This window comes from Ictidomys tridecemlineatus, chromosome 7 (assembly GCF_052094955.1).
Source record: "Ictidomys tridecemlineatus isolate mIctTri1 chromosome 7, mIctTri1.hap1, whole genome shotgun sequence".
Lineage (NCBI taxonomy): Eukaryota > Metazoa > Chordata > Mammalia > Rodentia > Sciuridae > Ictidomys > Ictidomys tridecemlineatus.
The window spans coordinates 95,422,505-95,442,743 of record NC_135483.1 but is presented as its reverse complement, the minus strand read 5'-3'; positions in this window follow the sequence as shown (position 1 = coordinate 95,442,743).

Genomic DNA, 20,239 nt, shown 5'->3' with positions numbered 1-20,239 from the left:
CAGAGTTCATCTTTTTCTGAAAGGAGCTACAAATAAATTGTGGTCATAAATATTGTATGCAGGTGAAATTCTAATGAGGTATCTTTTCTCCCTGTGACTCTCAGGAAATCACATCTCATGTTTAGAATTTAGTTTCTCTGCCAGTAAAATTGAAGATAAATGTAAAAGACAGGGGAAGGTCCCTTTCTGATCTCAATATCTATTCTTCTAACAGAATTTCTGAAGTGCTATAACCTGATACGGGTTAGACCGGAGCAAAAGTGGAAAGAGAGTATGGAGATTGAGCTACTGAAGGGTTATGTGAGCTTGCAAGTGGCCAAGGGCATCTATTGGCATTGCTTGCAGTGTGCTCAGAAATGCTACATACAGTCACTGAATGGGAAATTTGTAAAAGAGATGAGACCAAGATAAATAAACTATTTAGTAATTTTGTTTAGAGTAAGTCCACTAAACTAAACCATGCACTAGCCTAAATCGTTCTGAGCATGACTACAAAACCCTTAAATTTAGATTCTGTACTTCTGTAGTTTTCCTCTAATTGTTATATTTTAAAATAATTTGACATCCATATTATTGACAATAGCCCTTTAAACATACCTGGAGTTCATATCCAGACCCCAGTGACTAAATGTGCTGTTACTAAATGTTTTCTTTGTTTTTCAGAATCTTTAGATGCAAAACACACACTCAAAAAAGATAGGAATAAACTCAAATAAATCCAATTTGCTGAAAAATTGATTTGTTTATTAAAATAGCAAATGAAAAAATTGCCAAATTGATTAGGATATTTTTTTTTCAAAATGTGTTTATTGCCTCTCAGCACTTTAACTGGAGTTCTTAGTCCACTTTAGCTGAATGTCAGGGTCATGGATATTGTATATTCCAGTCAGCACATTTAATCTTCAAATGGATTTTCATATATGTAGATTTCTCTGTCTTCTGCATATTTTTAAGGTTTTCTTCAGCTCTTGCATTCGACTGCCTCTGGAGGGATCATGGCTGAAGTAATTGTTCTACTTCCTCTTAAAAGTATTTGATATGTTATGGTAACTAAGATTACTTGAGGATTGATCATATGGCATATTATTTTTTCTGCAAGTTAGCTTTTGGGAAATTAGCTTTTGAAAAATTTGTCATTTTATAAATTGGTTAATTGAAATATGTGTCACTTGATGAGTTGGTTATTTGTGGAGTTTGTCATTTATTGAACAGATAATTCCAATAATTGGATATCATTGAGTTGACCTAGAGTTAGGAGCCAGCTAGCACCAACCAGTCCATGACAGCAGATTGTGAACTTGTCTTTCTAATTTTTAACCTAATGATATGAAACTGGTAGTTTGAAATTGATTATCCTAGTGGTATTTAGACCACAGAAATCTTTAAATAATATATGTAAAGGCACTTTTCTTTTAAGGAAACCAGTCTCCTAGCACACCATTAGCTAAAATTCATCAACTCTTATTAGCAAACCAATTGAAAATTTAATTTCCTGTGAAAACTTTCTAAAACCAGCAAAATAGTCATGGTTTTCAGAGTATTATTCAAGATATAAATTTGGTATTCATTACCTCCAGTAGGTGATAAAGATTATGATATAATAATAAAAATTTCAGCTACTAACTCTTGTATGTATCTCTTCTCTGTATCAAGTACTGGACAGGTGACTTTACACGTTTTTTTTTCACCCTTCATTGTTAGACTAGAGTAAGTAGATAGGTTTTATCATTCCCATTTCACGGGTGAGTAAATAGTAGCTCAGCAACAACCAAGGTCTAATTTCAAAACTATTTTACCTTTATTTCATATCCCTCTGGGATTAAGATCTAGTAGTTCAACAAAAGAAATTATTTCATTTTTAGGATAAGGAGGTTGGGGAAGTAGGAGAATGCTAAATGTCATTATTATTTAATTGACCCAAACTTATAACACTAATGATATAATTTATAAATGCACCAATAGACTGAGAATACAGTCCTTAAAACGTATACAGTGAATATTTTGTCTTGGTTCCAGCATGCTAAAATTGATTTGGGTCATCTGTTACACTTTCCTAAATATGTGTCATCCCCAAGTGATATTTCTTCATCAGAAGAGAATTCTGGAAATGAATACTGCTCAAATAACTACACTGGAGATTAAATGGTGTTTTAGAATTTGGAGAGCTATTTGGTAATAGTACACATATTTGTACCTCACCACTGATCTATAAATGCACACTCCCAAGCACTGCAGTGAATGATGGCTTAGCAATAGCCCATGATCTTCAAATCAACTTCCATGGAATAGGCTGTGAGCTAGGCACCATGTGCTAGCTTAGCTAGGACAATAATGATTCCAAAAGGCACATTGCTTGAGTCTTAGGTGATATTCTCCTTGTTAATCTTTAGGATCTATGATAAATTTGTTTGGTACCACTCTTTTTAGTTTGGTTCTGTTTGTTTCCTCTTCAGACTTAAATCTTCTAAGGAAAAAAAAGAGAATCTTACTTAAAAATTAAGCGCATGGAAAGAGGCTACAGATGGAAGAGATCTTTGCCACTTGCTCCTCAGGGCATTCATATCCAGATATAAAGAATTCAAAAGCTTGACACTAAAATGAAAATAACCCAATTAATAAATGGGCTAAAGAACTAAGCAAACACTTCTCAAATGATGAAATACAAACAGCCAATAAATATATAAAAAATGTTCAACATCTCCAGCAATTGGGGAAATGAAAATCAAAATTAAATCAAGGTTTCATCTCATTCCAGTCAGGAAAGCAGTTATCAAGAACAAAATAATAGTGATTGTTGTCCAGCATGTGGCAAAAATTGTACACTCATACATTGTGGGTGGGACTGCAAATTAGAGCAAACACCCTGAAAGGCAATGTGATGGAGATTCCTCAAAAATTTAGAAATGAGATCACCATATAACCCTGCTATCTCACTACTCAGTGTATTTCTAAATGATTTAAAATCAGTATACTATAAGGATGCAATCATATCAATGTTTATGGCAGCACAATTCACAATAGCCAAGCTGTGAAAACAACCTACGTGCCCTTCAACAGAAGAATGAATAAAGAAAACGTAGTGCACATACACAATGGAGTAATACTCAGAAATAAAAAAGAATGAAATTCTGGTATTTGCTGGTAAATGAATAGAAGACTATAATACTGAGTGAAATAAGTCAGACCTAGAAAGTCATAGGTCAAATATTTTATCTGATATGCAGAAGTTAGTGGAAAATGAGGGTGGAGGGAGAAAGAGATGGAGAGAGAGATGGAGAGAAAGAGAGAGAGAGAGAGAGAGAGAGAGAGAGAGAGAGAGAGAGAGAGAGAGAGAGAGAGATTGGTTAATCAGTTAATCCAGAGATTTCAAATTTTTTTTAAAAAATCAAGGGAATACAAGGAGGGAGCATGTAGGAGGACTGTTGGGATAAGTCAGGAAAAGGAAAAAACAGTCAAATTAATCTGAACTAACTTTCTAATATACATATACTACAGTGAATTTCAACATTATGTATATCCAAAAGATACTTACTTTAAAAAATTGAAATTATAAAAAGAATTTTAAATCAAACTGAACATGGTGGCACCTGCCTGTAATCCCAGCAACTCAGAAGACTAAGACAGGTGAATTTGGAAGTTTGAGGCCAGTATCAGCATTTTAGTGAGACATTTGACAACTTAACGAGTCCCTTTCTCAAAATATAAAATGAAAAAGACTGCTTAGTGGCAAAATGCCCAGGGTTAAAAATAAATAAATAAAGCTTAGGAAAAACATTACTATTTAATATTTAAAATCCAACAGATTTCTAAAGCAGTTAATAAATCAGTTTAAGTAATCAACACATATTTTTTTATCCATATTCCAGGCTAACATTAAATTAATATATAAAGTACATAGGCGAACCCTGGAGAGAGTCAAAGAGGATTGTAAAAAGTATGCCTTTACATTCTTATTATCTTTCTCCTGCTTTTTGCAAGTCAAAGAAAAAAATAAAAATAAAGACCCCTGTTTGATGGGGAAGTTGTAACAAGTTACTAAAAATGAGAATTACTTTCCAATTTTAAAAAAAATATTAAATACTAATAACCAGGCAACTATGTTTGCTATTTGAATAAGAACTTACATTTTGATAAAAAACAAGCCCTTTTATTGGTAAGAAGTCTCATATTTCTTGTTCATTCATTTGCCAGACTGGTGAAGCATGGGCTACCAGAGGCAGTTGGTAGTTTCTAATGGCGCTGCTGAAGTCATTCATGGGAAGAAATGACATATGATAAGCCTCCCACTCCAACCATAGCCACTACAATTCTTTTATTTTTTTTTAATTCTTATTTTTATTGGTACATTATAACGACACAAAATAGTGTAATTCGTTGTAACATATTTCTATATGCACCTGTCAATTTGATCACTTTCATTGCCCAGTACCACCACCTTTGCTCTCTTCCTGTGCCCCTTATTCTCTTCTACTCTACTGTTTTTCTTTCTATGATCACAAGATCCATTTTTACTTATTATTTTCTCTCTAGCTTCCACATTTGAGAGAAAACATTATTGTTAAAATGGCCCTGTCACCAAAAGCTAAGTATAGATTCAGTGAATCCTCATAAAAATACTGATGGCATTCATCATAAAACTAGAAAAAAACAGTCCTAAAATTCGCACGGAAGAATAATTGACCCAGAATAGCCAAAGAAACTCTGAACAATAAAGGCAATGCTGGAGGCATTATAATAACAAATCTCAAAATGTTCTACAGAAACATAATAACAAAAACGGCTTGGTATTGGTACAGAAACAGACATGTGCATACCACTTCTCTTTAGAATAGAATGAGATAGAATAGAAGACATAGAGACAAATCCACACAGTCACCTGATCCTTGACATAGTGCCAAAAACATATTTTGGAGAAAAGACAATGATTTTGACAAATGGTACTGGGATACTGGTTTCCAAATGTACAAGAATGAAACTTATGCCTCTCTCTCACTCTGAACAAAAAGTCAACTGGTGGTGAAGATCTAGAAATTAGACCAGAAACTGTCCAACTGCTAATATATATATAAATTAAATATATATTTTAAATATATATATCTCCAATATGCCAACATATAGGCACAGGCAACAACTTCCTCAATAAAACACCACTGCAACTGAATTAGATGGAGTTTTCCTTTTATCAAATGCATATGGATTTTCACGTCTAGTCACTCAATTACATCAAAACGAGATCATATTTGGAAAAAAAATAGGAAATGAACCAAAATGAATTCATAAATGTCTCATGAAATAATTAGAAAGGATATTTTTAAAATTTATATTCCCAAAGCATCTAATATAATGCCTTGAAGTTAGCAGGAGATTAACATAACTTTACTGATTTACTTCACTCAGCACATTTCTCTAGGTGTCTGATTGTTTTAACATTTGAAACTAATTTCTGATTTCTTCTACTTGTGAATCCAATGAGTTGCATAACTTGAAAATAGGATGTGTCTCAAAGTATAGAAATGATTGGAAATGTCTAAAGCAAAAAATATTGACAGTACTGATAATAACACAGAAACAAAACCTTCTGTGCATCAAACATCTTCATAGACCCTGTGGGACACATGGGTGGGTAACACTGAGCAGTTAGTTCAGTGGAAACTGAAATGCCAGGAAGATTTTGCTAAACTCTCCTGTTTGAAAATTATGAACTTTCAAAGAAGGAGAAGGAGGTGAAGAAAGGAAAATCAAAGAAAAAGAAGAGAAAAACAAGTTTAAAAGATTTCTGTGGTTGTTTCTCTAACCCCACCCCCTATTTTTCCTACTGGGATTGAACCCAGGGATGCTTTAACATTGAGCTATATTCTCAGTCCTTTTTATTTTTCATCTTGAGACAGGCTTTTGCTAAGTTGCTTAAGGTTTCACTAAATTGGTGAGATTGTCCTCCAACTCACAATCCTCCTGCCTCAACCTCCCAAGTCTCTAGAATAGGCATGTGCCATCATGCTCAGCTTTAAAAACACTTTTCTTTTTCCCCACAATTTCTACGTGGGAGTTACTTTTCTCATAGTGCTAAACTTGGAAGGAAAGAGGGATATCATGAATGCTCCCTTGGCAGCATTCATATCAAGTTTCATATCTCAAGGGTAAGAACTAAGAATTTCATGGTTGTTATCATATTTGTCAGTGGAGAGACAATGATCATTGTTGTAATGGGGAGGGTGAAGCTTGTATCTGGTACTATTATTATCTTCTGGTACTGCCTTTTATTTTTACTTCAAATAGCTCCTACTTTTACATTTCTAGGAATCCCAGGACCTACCTACTACTCTCTTCTCTCTTTCTATGAAGATTCTGCTTTCACTTTCATTTTCACTAAATGAAAGTTATATGTAGCAAGAACTGCTCTGAGTTCTGCTTTTTATACACTTTCCCTTTGTTTTATGTGTTGTGAATGCAATCATAGTAAGTTCTGTTGTGCATATATTTCTCCCTATATTTCTCATACCGATGACCAGCATTATGAAAGTTTGCATCTCTCTGTATGCCCTCCTTCTTGGATGAGTACATGCTCAGACTTAATAGATGAATGGATTTTTTAAAAAAGTAATGTATACACAATGGAATACTATTGAGCTGTATAAAAGATGCAATTCTGTCTTTTGCAGCAACATGCATGAACCTGAAGGACATTATGTTAAGCAAAATAAACCAGGCACAGAAAGACAAATACTGCCTGATATTGCTTATTTGTGGAATCTACAAATACTGATTTTGAAGGAGAAGAAAGCAAAAATACTGGTTACCAGAGGCTGGGGAGGGTGATAAATGAGAAATTTGCATGACTTTGTCAGATTTGCCTTAAGGAAAAGAAAGTTATATGTAGCAAGACTACTCCACGTTCTGCTTTTTACATAATTTCCCTTTGTTTTATGTGTTGTGAATGCAATCACAATACTGAAATGTGGTTTTTATTTGAGTACACTGAGGCAAACCTATAATAATGTTCTCCTTCTGCTTACTCATATATGCCTTTGTGGAGTAGATGCCACATCGTAGGGAAATCCTAGATATCTTTGTGTTTGTCAATGTTGATTTGCTTTGCAATGTTAAAGCCATAGATCTCATGTCAGCTGGGGATATGGGGATAGGAAGGATAGTAGAATGAAACATCATTACCTTATGTATGTATATGACTACATGACTAATATGATTCTACACCAGGTACAGTCAGAAAAATGAGAAATTATGTTTGATGTATCAAAGTGCATAAATACTTTCTTCTATTGTGTACAACTGATTAAAACAAATTAAAAAATTATAAAGTAAAAAAAGTTAAGCATTTAATTATAAATGCATACTGCTATATCTATATATGTTAAAACATATACAGAAAAGATACAAAATGTAAAAAGCTAATATTTCTAAAAAATAAATTTTATTAGAAGTTGGAAAAAAACAGCAGCACCAACAACATAGACACACAAAAAACTTCATTTGCTTTCAGATTAAGCTCATTGATAGTTTAGGGAAATGCAAATTCTTTACCAGCACTGAATACTACTGTGAGGGAAAATTTGCTTCTCCTCCTTCCCTGTACCAGTTTCAGCTAGCAGCATAGAGTTCTCTTTCATGCTCTTAGGAACTTAATACTTGTTCTGTTTACGTCTCTTCTTTGATTTGGTCTTTTGGAAAACTCTCTGTGGCAGTCTTGGAGCCACTCTGTGGTTAAGTCTAGGGATTCCGACTGGGCCGATATTAAGTTCTTTTAAAGCTAACAAATGAGCTGCTCTAAATTCAGATCCCACACTTCAGAGCCAAAACACAAAAACAATCTTCTTGCAAACAGTTGATTGGGTTTGCCACTAGTAAATTTCTCCCTCAAAATGAGAGGCAAGATACAGGGAGAATCTGGTATTTGAGTATAAAAGGCATTTACTCCTGTTTAGAGGTTCTGCAGATGACACTTTTTTTTTTTTTTGCATTAGCTACAGGATGACCCAGCTGACAGTCTTTCCCTCATTCATATCTTGGTTATGCAAGTTATTTTCAAAACATAACATATCACTTATCCCTAGAAAAGGTAAAAAAATATATGCTTTGATCATTTAATAATAACTGTTTAGTTCAGACGATGCTGAGCTCAGTAGAAGTGTTCCATGATTGATTGACTTTTTAAAAAAATTTTTAATTTGCTTTAATTAGTTATATATGATGAAAGTAGGATGCATTTGTGCATTTTGATATACATAGATGGGATATAATTTCTCATTTTTCTGATTGTACATGGTGTATCATCACATCAGTCATGCAGTCATATTTGTACATAGGTAATAATGTCTGTTTCATTCTACTATCTTTCCTATCCTCATATCACCTCCTCTCCCTTCCCTTCATTTCCCTCTACCTAATCTAAGGTAATGCTATTCTTCCCTAGTGCCCTTCCCACCCTTATTGTGAATTAGCATCTACCTGTTAGAGAAAACATTTGGCCTTTGGTTTTTTGGGATTAGCTTATTTCGCTTAGCATGATAGTCTCCAACTGCATCCATTTACCTACAAATGCCATACTTTCATTCTTCTTTAGAGCTGAGTAATATTCCATTGAATATATATACCACATTTTCTTTATCCATTCATCTATTGAAGATTGTCTTTTGACGTCAGCAAGTTTGGGGAACAGCAGAACTTTGTGGAGTATTTGTTGGGAATCTCCAATAGAATATCTTAAATTTATAAATCCCAGGTAGATCCAGTCTTTCATTTTCCAAGCATAAAGACAAAATGTTCATGTCACTTAAACTTACAACTCCCATGACACAGGTATTTTTCTTCTTTTCTATTTCTTTTATATATTCCGCTTTCCAACTTTAATTCTTCACTCTTATTACGTATGTGGCTCAGCAGGGGACAGAAGGTGTTCATGAACACTGAATGAAATGGGGATACTATTTTCTATAGCACTAAGTGTGCAGCTATAAAAAGAAATATTAATAACTTCCTTGTTCATCCTTCCAGTCAGGATTATTGGGCTATTTATTTGTCACTTTTCATCTTTTAGTATGGTGTGCAAAATTCATGGTGCCATCAGGAAACAGCAAGTCAAATCCAGTGCATAATTCTGGACCAAAGCCTAACCTAGAGTAAAAGAAATACCATTCAAGACTTCATTATAACACTTGAGAAAGAAAACATTAATAAGGACTATGGATCAATTTATCAATACCAAATTTTCTGAATTTAGTGACTTTACTATGATCATATAAAACATTCTATTTGTTATGAGGAAGATGTTAAACTATCACAGGAAAATGATTTTTAAACCATTTGGTTCTATTATCATGTCTTCACATATAAATACCAAGAGAGAAAACAGTAAAACCAATGTCACACGTTAAAATTGGTTAATTTGGATGAAGGAATATAGGATTTGTCTGTACGAATTTTAGAAATCTTCTGTAATTTTGAAATTCTTCTAAATTAAAAGGTTTGAAAGGAAGTGAGTAAAAATCTGAACAGATTTTAAAGAAGGGCTTGGCATGGCTAGGTGAAACCAATAAAGATAGAGAAGCATTCTAGGGTGAAGAACAGCAGGAAACCTACACCACCTGGAGGTCTCAAGGTCCTGATGGAAGGAGCATTGCTTGCAGACCCCAGAGTGAACTTCAGCTGTAGTGATGGGCAGGCTGCCCAGGGGGAGTTGTGGCCCTATTCAGAGGAATAGAAGCCAGCTGAGAAATAACTGGAGGAATCAATACCGCCATCTTTTCTTGTTTTCTTGTCTTCCTATTTCTGCTGGCTTCTCACCTGGGTAAACTGAACTACAATCTAGAGGGATGAGCAGTTCAATTGATGCATTTCATAGAGGAGGAGCTGTTGGAGCACGGAACAGGTGTGAATAGAGTGGAGTGTGGAGTTGCAGGGCATAAAGAGAGTGCCGGCACATGGAGTAAACCCTTGGCCTTTCCCATTCCTTCTTCCTTCTTGAAGCCAAAGCAACTGAGCTTGCATGAGTCTGCCTTTCTGAATTCCTCTTTGGATCTGCCAACCTGCCTGTGAGGGTGAGTTCTCATCTATCTCATGGCCATTTAATAATCTATGGGGTGATCTGAGCAGGGCAGGTTAGCTTCTGAGGGTCCAGGGCCTGTGGTTGCCAGGACTACTCCTGACAGTGTGGGCAAGTCTCCTTTATCTTGGAGCCAACATTCAGCAATCCCACCTGCCTGCCCATCCAAACCACATTCCAAATTTGATCTGTATGTGATCTCTATCTTCTGATGCCTTCCCCCCCTCTTTAACTATTCAGAATTCAGATGTAGAGGACTTTTAAAAGTATTATCCTTTAGAATGTTCTTATTTAATCCCCTATAAGAGTATTTGTGAGGTTGGGATGATTTTGCTCCCCAGAGGACATTGAGTATGTCTGAGAGATATTTGGTTTTTACCACTAGAGAGAATACATGGGTAGTACCACAGGTGCATCTCAACATCGTACAAGGCATAGAGAGCTCCTCACAATAAATAATTATCTAGGATCAAATGTTGATAGTACTAAAGTTGAGAAATTCAGTCCAACAGTGTTCAAAGGGGAAAAAAAATTAAGGACATGATCAACATCAAGGATCTCATATACTTGTGCCTAGAAAAATAAAGATGGAAATCAATGTAATTCAAATGTAGGTGTGTGTGTGTGTGGGGGGACTACTCAATGAGTTTAAATCCTCCTAGCAGGAGCTAGAAAACTAAAACAACCAAATGGGCACAAGTGACCTGGGTGCCACAGCACGTGCGTGCCTGTAAACTCAACAACTGGAGAGGCTAAGGCTCAAGGATCCAAAGTTCCAGGCCAGTTTCAGAAACTTAACAAGGCCCTCAGCAAAAGCTTAGTGAGACCCTGTCTTAAAATTTAAAAAAAATAAATAAAAATAAAAAAGAAAGAAAAGTGTTGTAGATACAGTTCAATAGTAAAACATTCCTGGGTTCAATCCCCAGTATCAAAAACAAAACAAAACAAACAACAACAACAACAAAGTTATAGAACAAAAAAAAATAAATAAAATTATAAGGCATGCCAGGTGAGAAAACGTCAGGGGAGAAGAAAACTTAATATCTGATACAGTGTGGTTAAGGAGAAATTCAGTGTAAAGGTAACATGTTCCTTTTCTAATTTTACTAGGTTTGACTATTTTCGAGTTAGGAGTTTCACATCCAAACACTTTCTGCCCTTCCACTGAGAAAAAATGAAAGTATCATAGATAGGTGCAGAGGGAGCTCATGACTTCTGCCAGCTCTATTTTGAAGCTTTTAGACATTTGGTGAGCTTTTTGTTTATAGTTAGATTTCACAGGACACAGTAGTTTTAAATCTTAGAATCACAATGTTTTCTGAATTCCTTCCCTTTAGATGTCTAGAGATTATTCTGTATTCTAATATCAAAGTGATATAATACCCAGGAACTAGTTTTGTAACTTTAGTCATAAATGTCAAGTTTTCTTAAAGATATTGGGTGAAAGAGCTATACTATTAAAAAGAGTGGTATAGACATGGCCTTAGACTATTTATGATAGAAGTCATTATTTCAGAAATCTTAGACACAGTTTTTTTTTTCTGAAGAACTGAAAATCTTTTCCATGACCATTTTTAGAGATGGAACTTTCAGAGAGTGGTTTTCATTGTGCAGAATGAGAACACAAAGGACAGAAAGGTTAAAAAAAATTCCAATAGAAAGTTTTGCAGAAACTGGATTAATATATCAAATTTGCTAGATACAACTGTCAGTATTTCTTTTGTAAATACTGAGTTTATAGACTGAGTGTTGAGACTTTTAAAAACTATCTGTAAATATATATGTGTGTGTGTGTGTGTTTGTGTGTGTGTGTGTGTATAAATATATATATGAATAAGGTAGGACCTGTAACCAGCTGAAATTTTGTTATTATAACCAGCAAAGGAAATTGATGTCACATTTGAACTTTTAAATATAATTTAGTGATTTAAATTGTTTCACTCTCAAGATCACATTATTCTGTATTTCCTGGATATGTCCATAGTTTTCCTGGACAGACATTATTACCTTCAAGAGAGAGAGATTTGTTGTTGTATATTCAAATATGGGCATTGCATAATTTGGTAGATTTCATTCCCCACTACTTTCCCATGATTTGTAGGTTCTTGAAACTCTTCAAACATAAACATCAGAAATTCTAAAAAAACACTTGTTTTTTAATTGATTAAAAAAAATGATAGCGGAATGCCTTACAATTCTTATTACACATATATACCACAATTTTAATTCAGTCTTCAGTTGGTAGAGTGCTTGCCTCACAAGCACAACGCCTGGGGTTCAATTCCCAACACCACAAAAAAAAAAAAAAATCAATGTATCTAAAAAACACTTGTAATGGAAAGACCATATTCACAGATTTGAGCTATATATGAATTATTTTTTCTTTTGTTGGTTAATTTTTATTGAATCATTTTAGTTATATAAAGCATTAGGATACATTTTAACATGATCACAAAAGCATGGGATATAATTTTCTCTAATTCAGTCTCCAGAACTTCTCCCAGACCTCTCCCTCCATTTTTCCCCTCCCTCTACTCTGCAGACACTTCTGCAATTTATATATATATATATATATATATATATATATATATTAGTGTCTTGTGTATATACTTGACACTGGGATTCACTTATATGAAAGTTTGGTCAGATTCATTCCACTGTTCTTCCCTTTTCCTGTCCTTCCTTCCTCCCCCTCAGTCTCCTTAGTTTTCTCTACTGATTTACCTTTATTTTGATGAGATTCACACTCCTTTTTGTTTTTTCCTTTCTCCCTTATTTTGGATTAGCTCCCACCTTTGACTTTTGAGACTGGCTTATTTCACTTAGCATGATAGTCTACAGTTCCATCCATTTACTGAAAAGTGCCATAGTTTTATTTTTCTTTATGGCTAAGTAACAATTTATTGTGTGTGTGTGTGTGTGTGTGTGTGTGTGTGTGTCTCATTTTTTTTATCCATTCATCTGTTGAAGAACATCTGTTGTGAATTGTGCTATTATAAACATTGAAGTGGCTGCATCACTGTAATATGCTGATTTTAAAGCTTTTAAATATATACTGAGAAGTGGGGTATCTAGGTATATGGTGGTTCCATTCTTTTTTTCTGAGGAATCACCATATTGCTTTCCAGAGTGGTAGTACTAATCTGTAGTTCCATCAACAATGTATGGGTGTACCCTTTTCCTCACATTCTCACCAACATTTATTATTATTTGTATTTTTGATAACTGCCATTCTGACTGAAGTGAGATGAAATCTCAGTGTAGTTTTTATTTGCATTTTCCTAATTGATAAAGCATTGGACATTTGTTTTTCAAATATTTGTTGACCATTTCTATTTCATCATTTAAAAAGTGTTTGTTTAGTTCCTTTTGCCCATTTCTTGATTGGGTTATTTGTTTTTTGCTATCTAGATTCAACACCTCCCCATCATAGTTTTTCATAGAATTAGTAAAAAGTAGTCGTGAAATTCATTTGGAAAAATAAGAGTCCAAAATAATCAAATCAATTCTTAGCAGCAGGCATCAGAACACCAGACCTAAAATTATACTACAAAGCTATAGTAACAAAACCAGCATGATACTGACACAAAAAGAGACATAAAGACTAATGGAATAGAATAGAAGACACAGAGACAAACCCACATAAATATAGTTATCTCATACTGGATAAAGGAGCCATAAACATGCATTGGTGAATGGACAGCCTTTTTCACAAATGTTGCTGGGAAAACTGGAAATTCATATGTAATAAAATAAAATTAGAACCCATCTCTCAAGCTGCACAGAAGTCAACTCAAAGTGGATCATAAACCTAGGCATTAGACCAGAAACCTGCAACTGCTGGAAAAGAAGGTAGGCCCAGTACTTCAACATGTTGACATAGGAGCCATCTTCCTTAATAAGATTCCTGAAGTACAAGAAATAAAAAATCAATAAGTGGGATAGCATCAGATTAAATAGCTTCTGCGCAGAGAAGGAATTAGTTAAGTGTGGAGAGAAAGCTTACAGATGGGAGAAGATCTTTGCCACCTCTTCCTCAGGTAGTATGTTAGTATCCAGAATATAAAAAGAACTCTAAATAAATAAATAAATAAACCTAATCAATAAGTGGGCAAAAGAACTATTCATGGATTATTGAGAAAGTATATCTTGTGAATATTTGTGTTGAGATTAGCATTGTATCCAGCCGAAGAGTGGGACATCTGTTGATAATGCCTTATGAATTGGCTCATTTTCTAACAATAGCAACCTGAAATAGGGATGCATCACAGATCATTCCAAAGCCATTAGCCATAACAACCTAGAGATTATTTTTTCATAGCTATTAGTTATCATAAACATAGATTGTATCATCAGCTCTTAGAGGTCTCTAATCAATGCTTTCTTATCAGTGAATAACCATCATATTTCTAAAATAGGTATGTTAAATGAAAATATATATTTTAACAACAGCACAGCATCACAGAGTAATGTTGATTTAAATAAATCAAAACATCATAAATCATCTTGTCAAATCATATAATCACAGTATTATTACAGATTTGGAGATTGATGAAAACAAATTCATGGTTTTCTGTTCTTTGTGAACAGAGGCTAACAAGTTCTCAAATCAAGTAAAAACCTACAGATAGGTGAATGTGGCCAGTGTTATGTTGAAAGGCTCTTGCCACCTGTATGCCTTTCTTTACTTATTGAATACTCATCTCTACTGATAAACCCTGGCTCAGATGCAACATTTAAAGGCATCTCTTTGTTTGCTTGTCCTTCAGCATGCTGATTCAGCGTAGCTAGGAATATTGCTTTCGGAATGAATTATTTCTGGAAATATAGTCGGCATGGCCCAGAATGCTGATTCAGCAAAGTAGTGATGAGCAGTGTGGGGAAATGTGAGAATTTATTGCTGCTTTTAAGATGAGGGCCGAATCTTTAGGATGAGGTAAGGTCGATAGTTTGCTTGCTATTAGTCTGTTTGTGCCGTGTGCTGGGGACACAGCGTATGATCGTTTAGATAAATGTGGTTCCAAGCTCTAAAAGAAACTACTTAGAAAGTAGAATTCTTATTTTAACTACTAAATATATTTCATGGATTAGCTCTTTGTTGTTTTCAATTCAATTTTTAAGTACATCATAGTATAATTCTTGGAAATGTACATATTTCATAGTTGAAAAGCATTTACGATACTAAGTAGCCCAAACATACCTTTTATGTTTCTGATAAAAGCATAAGTTTTCAATTTTACCAATGCCAAAATCCCTCAGCATAGTTGTAGCTATTATTGTGAGTCATTATGAATAAAAAAATCATAAAGACTCTGATTTGATGTGAATACAGTGTGTTGAGTTAAGATAAGGGAAAGACTAGTGAATGTAGGAGAAATTGAGAAAACCTTAAAGGATTTGAGTGGGGCTTTATGCTTTTTCTTCTATACAATATGCAATTAATAAGAATTTTTAAGTTTAAATGAAAAAAAGTGGTCTTACCAAATACTTTACACATTATAAAATATGATTTAAACCAAGCTAAATTAAATAGATATGAACACTACAAAGAAATAAAAACAATTAAAAGATAGATGAGGTAGCATAAGGCATTGCAGATAAGATACTACTAAGTCTAAAACATGTCAAATTTAGAGATCAGTTTTCCTTGATCAAAACCGAGAATCTTCAACAGTGCCAATAGACCTAGAGAGGTGCAGTTACACTGCATGGTGGTGCTTGGAAAATCAGCAAACCTGCTAGAGACCTTAGCTGAGTGATATGATGGGTCATGAATCAGAAATGATGAGAAGCTAAATAAAATGTGTTTTCAATAACTATCTCACAGAGCATTGAAAATTCACCCTAAAAAGAAGAGCCAAGGGGAATTTTTTTTTTTTTTTTTAGTTGAGAAGCTAAATGGTAAGTAGAAATTTAGAGAGCTGATTTAAAGCCAAGATTTAAATAAATAATGAGTGCTGGGCAAAAAATTGGGAATTTTAAATGCTACAGAAGCAGGCTTTTTAAAATCTGGATTGGAAATGTCCTTTAATGGCTTTGGGAATATGGAGAAAGAAAGAATAGTAAAATATAGAGAATGAGATTAATTGGATTATGTTTTAGGAAAAGACTATTTTTATCCAAAGCATATGATCAATACCTTTATATTTTTTTTTTCTGTCAAAAAATACAGAAGAATCTCCAGTGGTTTCAGGTGGAGGAGCAGATATAAAACCAACTTTTCTTCCTGCTGTTCCACTACTTAGGGAATCATCTATAAAAAGGTTGTGTTTTGTTTTGTTGTAATTATTATTCAACCAAAACTGAACCTTCATGCAGGTATTCACATCTGTGTATTTTTAAGTCAAGGTCAAATTTTGACTTAATGTGTAACAGGAGGATATCTAACTAAACTTTTTTTCACTCTGTCTGGTTCGCATGTGTGTGTGTATGTTTTTCCTCTTTAATTCCTACATCTCCTTTCAATTCTCCAGTTTTCAGTCCCATCTCCCAGGCCTCGGAGTCAGTGAAACTTGCTTCGGAATACTGCCATTCATTCCTGTCCTTTTTCTGTGTAGCATAGGTCACAGGACCTAAAGTCTCTGAACTTAATTTAGTGAATCTATACTATGTGGATAGTTAACAGCTCTCTCAGATCATGATTAAGTGAACCAATGACTTCTATTATATTCAGAACAAGCACTGAATGTATGGTGATTATAACAGTACATAGGTATTGAATTTGCTAACTATTTTTATTTCTTTCCTCTTTATGATATATGTGATTCTTTCATGAATATTTTCCATTTCAACCAATCACACAGAAACCTTTCTTTACTAAGTTTCTAAAGTCACTGTTTTGGACCAGCAAATCAAGCTCCATATTATGAAAAGGCAACTCTATAACATATTTGTCTTCTCTGGATCTGTTTTCTTTGTCTGTCTGTTTGTGTATCTATCATCTGTCATCTATCTACCTGTCAGAGAGACAGGGAAAACTTCCCTCTATCTCCTGAGAGTTTGATAATTGAATCCATGATCTATACTGATAGTATACAAATTAATATGAAACAGTTATACAAATTTGTAATCTTTATGGAGGCATGACCTGAAAAATAAGTAAATACTCCCAAACCTGGAAAGATCTAGAAGTTCATAACCCTCTTTATAAGAAGAGTGTGGTCAGGGAGATTTAGGGAACTTGAGGGAAAGTAAATGACTGAAGCCCTCAGAGAAACAGGTGATAGGCCCTGAGTGTGGTATCAACCTTTGTGGAGGGACAGAGCTGTGACAGTAAGATTCCTCTTCAGGATCATCTTTAGACAGGTTTGTTAAGCTCAGAGAAAGCCTCTTTCAAAATCTATTGTTCCCCTACTGTCCTTGTTCCAAGTACTCAGCATACCAAAAATCATATTTTGATGCATCATTTCCAGAATTCCTTCACATCTCTCTATCTACCTTTTTGAATGTCTTTACTCGTATCTACCATCTCTAATCACTGCACTTCAGAGTCCAGAGACAAAAGTGTAAGTCAGGGAGGAATAGCTGATATTCAAAGTTTAGGGATGCATTTATTTTTTCTTTGAGAATGCTGTTTATCATCAAGCCCAAAGCTATCTTTTTCAAGGCATCCAATAGAACCTGTTTGACCCAACCGTCAGCTGAATAAGATATATAGCATTCATTATTTCTGAGATGTGGATATCAAATTATTTGCCTTTTAGTGAAAGTTACAATTTTATGGTTGTCAAGTGAGATCTGATTTCAATTGGACATAAATAATTGCTTTTATGTGCTACCAAATTTAAAAGAAAAACAAAATAGTAAAACATCTGCAATTTCAATGTGTTTGATTAATTTATATTTTTAAGGTTTTTTAAAGACTAATGATCCTATAATAATTTTCTAATATCCTCTCTCTCTCTCTCTCTCTCTCTATATATATATATATATATATATATATATATATATATATATATATATATATCTCCAAGCTTATAAATAAGATTAAAAGTATATGTGTGTATATATATATATCTTTTTATGGCTTTGCCATTTGCTACTAGAATAGCAAAACACTCTTCTAGTTAAAAGAATAGAATATGCTTTCATAAATCTTTGATTTATTTCAAAATAACAATCCTGTGTGCCCTAGGCCCACAACAACCAACCTCAACCAGAGAACAAAATGACTATGATATATAGAGGACTGTTTAATCTGAAACAGAAGCTAAAGTTACTCTCCTGAAATATTTACCCTCTTTCGGCACAATTTTTAGTCTTTAGTCCAGCTTTATTTTGCAGTTTGTAATTTGAACAAATGCTTGCATCTGAAGAGGTAGACGCTGGTGAGTGAAATATTGGTCATAGGGAGACTTGGAAGAAGTTTAAGTTCCACAAAGCACAGGGGTAGGGAAATGCCTCTCGTCTTTTCCTGTCTATCTTCCTGGTATGGAGACACACTCAAATTTCAGCTCAAGAACCACACAGCAGAATGGTAAGAACATAATAGTGGCTTGTCATCTAGAACACCAGGAAAACAGTGCCCTGGGATCCGAAGAATGTTAGGGAGATCAAAGAAAGTGAGTAGGTTCAAAAAGGAAGCCATCTCTGAGGTTTAGGAGAAAATACCTAAGCCTAGAAATAAGATTAAACACACACACACACACAACAACAACAACAACAACAAACTTTTCATGTGAGTCAGCCAAGAACTAGGCAACCTGGCTGGCTTTAAGTGTCTTTTGGAAAGTTTTGGCATAAAAGGTGACTTTTAAGATGCAACTACTCATAAGAAGGAAATAAGTTAACTTCAGCACATCTTTTCATAAGATTTAAAAATCCATCTTTTTGTATAAGTAACAGTGAGGTGTAGGAAAAACACATAAATTTATGAAGTATAAAACCCTAACTCTAGTCCCAGTGACATTGTTGATGAATAGTGGAGCCTTGGACAAGTAAGTGGTTCTCATTGAACTTGTTTGCTTTATGATACAAATGTATATTCCTATTGTGTGTTAAAAAATTCTTGGATCATATTAATAAAAATGAAAAGCACAACAATCACTTTTTGTGTAAATATTCAAACAGCTATGTACCCCTCTTGAATAGTTATACTTCTCATTGATGGTTCCTGATTTTTCATTATAATTGGATAGATAGTATTTTCATATATATTAACCCATTTTATTCAAATGCAGCTCCAGGGAGACAGGCAAAAATAATGTCATATTTGCATATTATCTTTGAATTTATGGAGTGCCAATTCATGGTTTCATTACAGTTATTACTGCATGATGAAATAGGGGAAATATTAATCACATATTTTACAACTAAGGATATTGAGGGTCAACTAGTTTAATTGAGTGTTATGTCCAAGACTACATCTTATAAAGCCAAATCTGAAGACAAGATATCCTGTCTCAGTGTCTAGTGCTCTTTCATCCATTATGTTGCTGTGTATTGAGAGACAAAGTGATCTACTCAAGGTCACAAAGGGGATTCATATGCTCTGCCTCCTGGTCCTTCTAAATTTCTAATATAATATGATTTTACATTAGTATTTAAGCATATAACTTTAGAAAAATACAGTATCCTTTATAGTATTATGTTTTATACATAATAATGTTCTATAAGATGGGCACATTAACATCAGTCTTGCAAGATTCTAATTAAAAAATAGCTTTAATATGAACAATGTCACTGCCACAGTGTCTGACAGGTAGCAAGCACAATGCTATTGTGAATACTGCTATTTTATTATTATTGTAGTGCCTGTATTAGCCAGAATCCTTCAAATAAGCAGAACCAATAAGATATTTAAGATGGGATTTATTATGGGTATCAGCTCGTGTGATAATGAAGGACAGGAAGTCCTACATTCTGCTGTCTGTAAGTTAGAGAACCGGTAAAGTCTGTAGTATAAGTTGGTGTGAGTAAGAGACCTAAGGACCAGAAGAGCTGGAGATGTAACCCTCATTCTGGGCCAAAAACCTATCCCAGGAATTCTGATGCTCAAGAGCATGAGCAGATGGATGTACCCACTCAAGAAAAGAAGGAGGATTTCCTTTTTTTTTTTCTTTCTTTTTTTTCTATTTAGGACTCAAGGGATTGAATGATACCTATGCACACTGGAGAGAGTGGAACTTCTTTACTTGATCTGCTGATTCAAATGCTGATCTTTTCCTAAAACACCCTCACAGA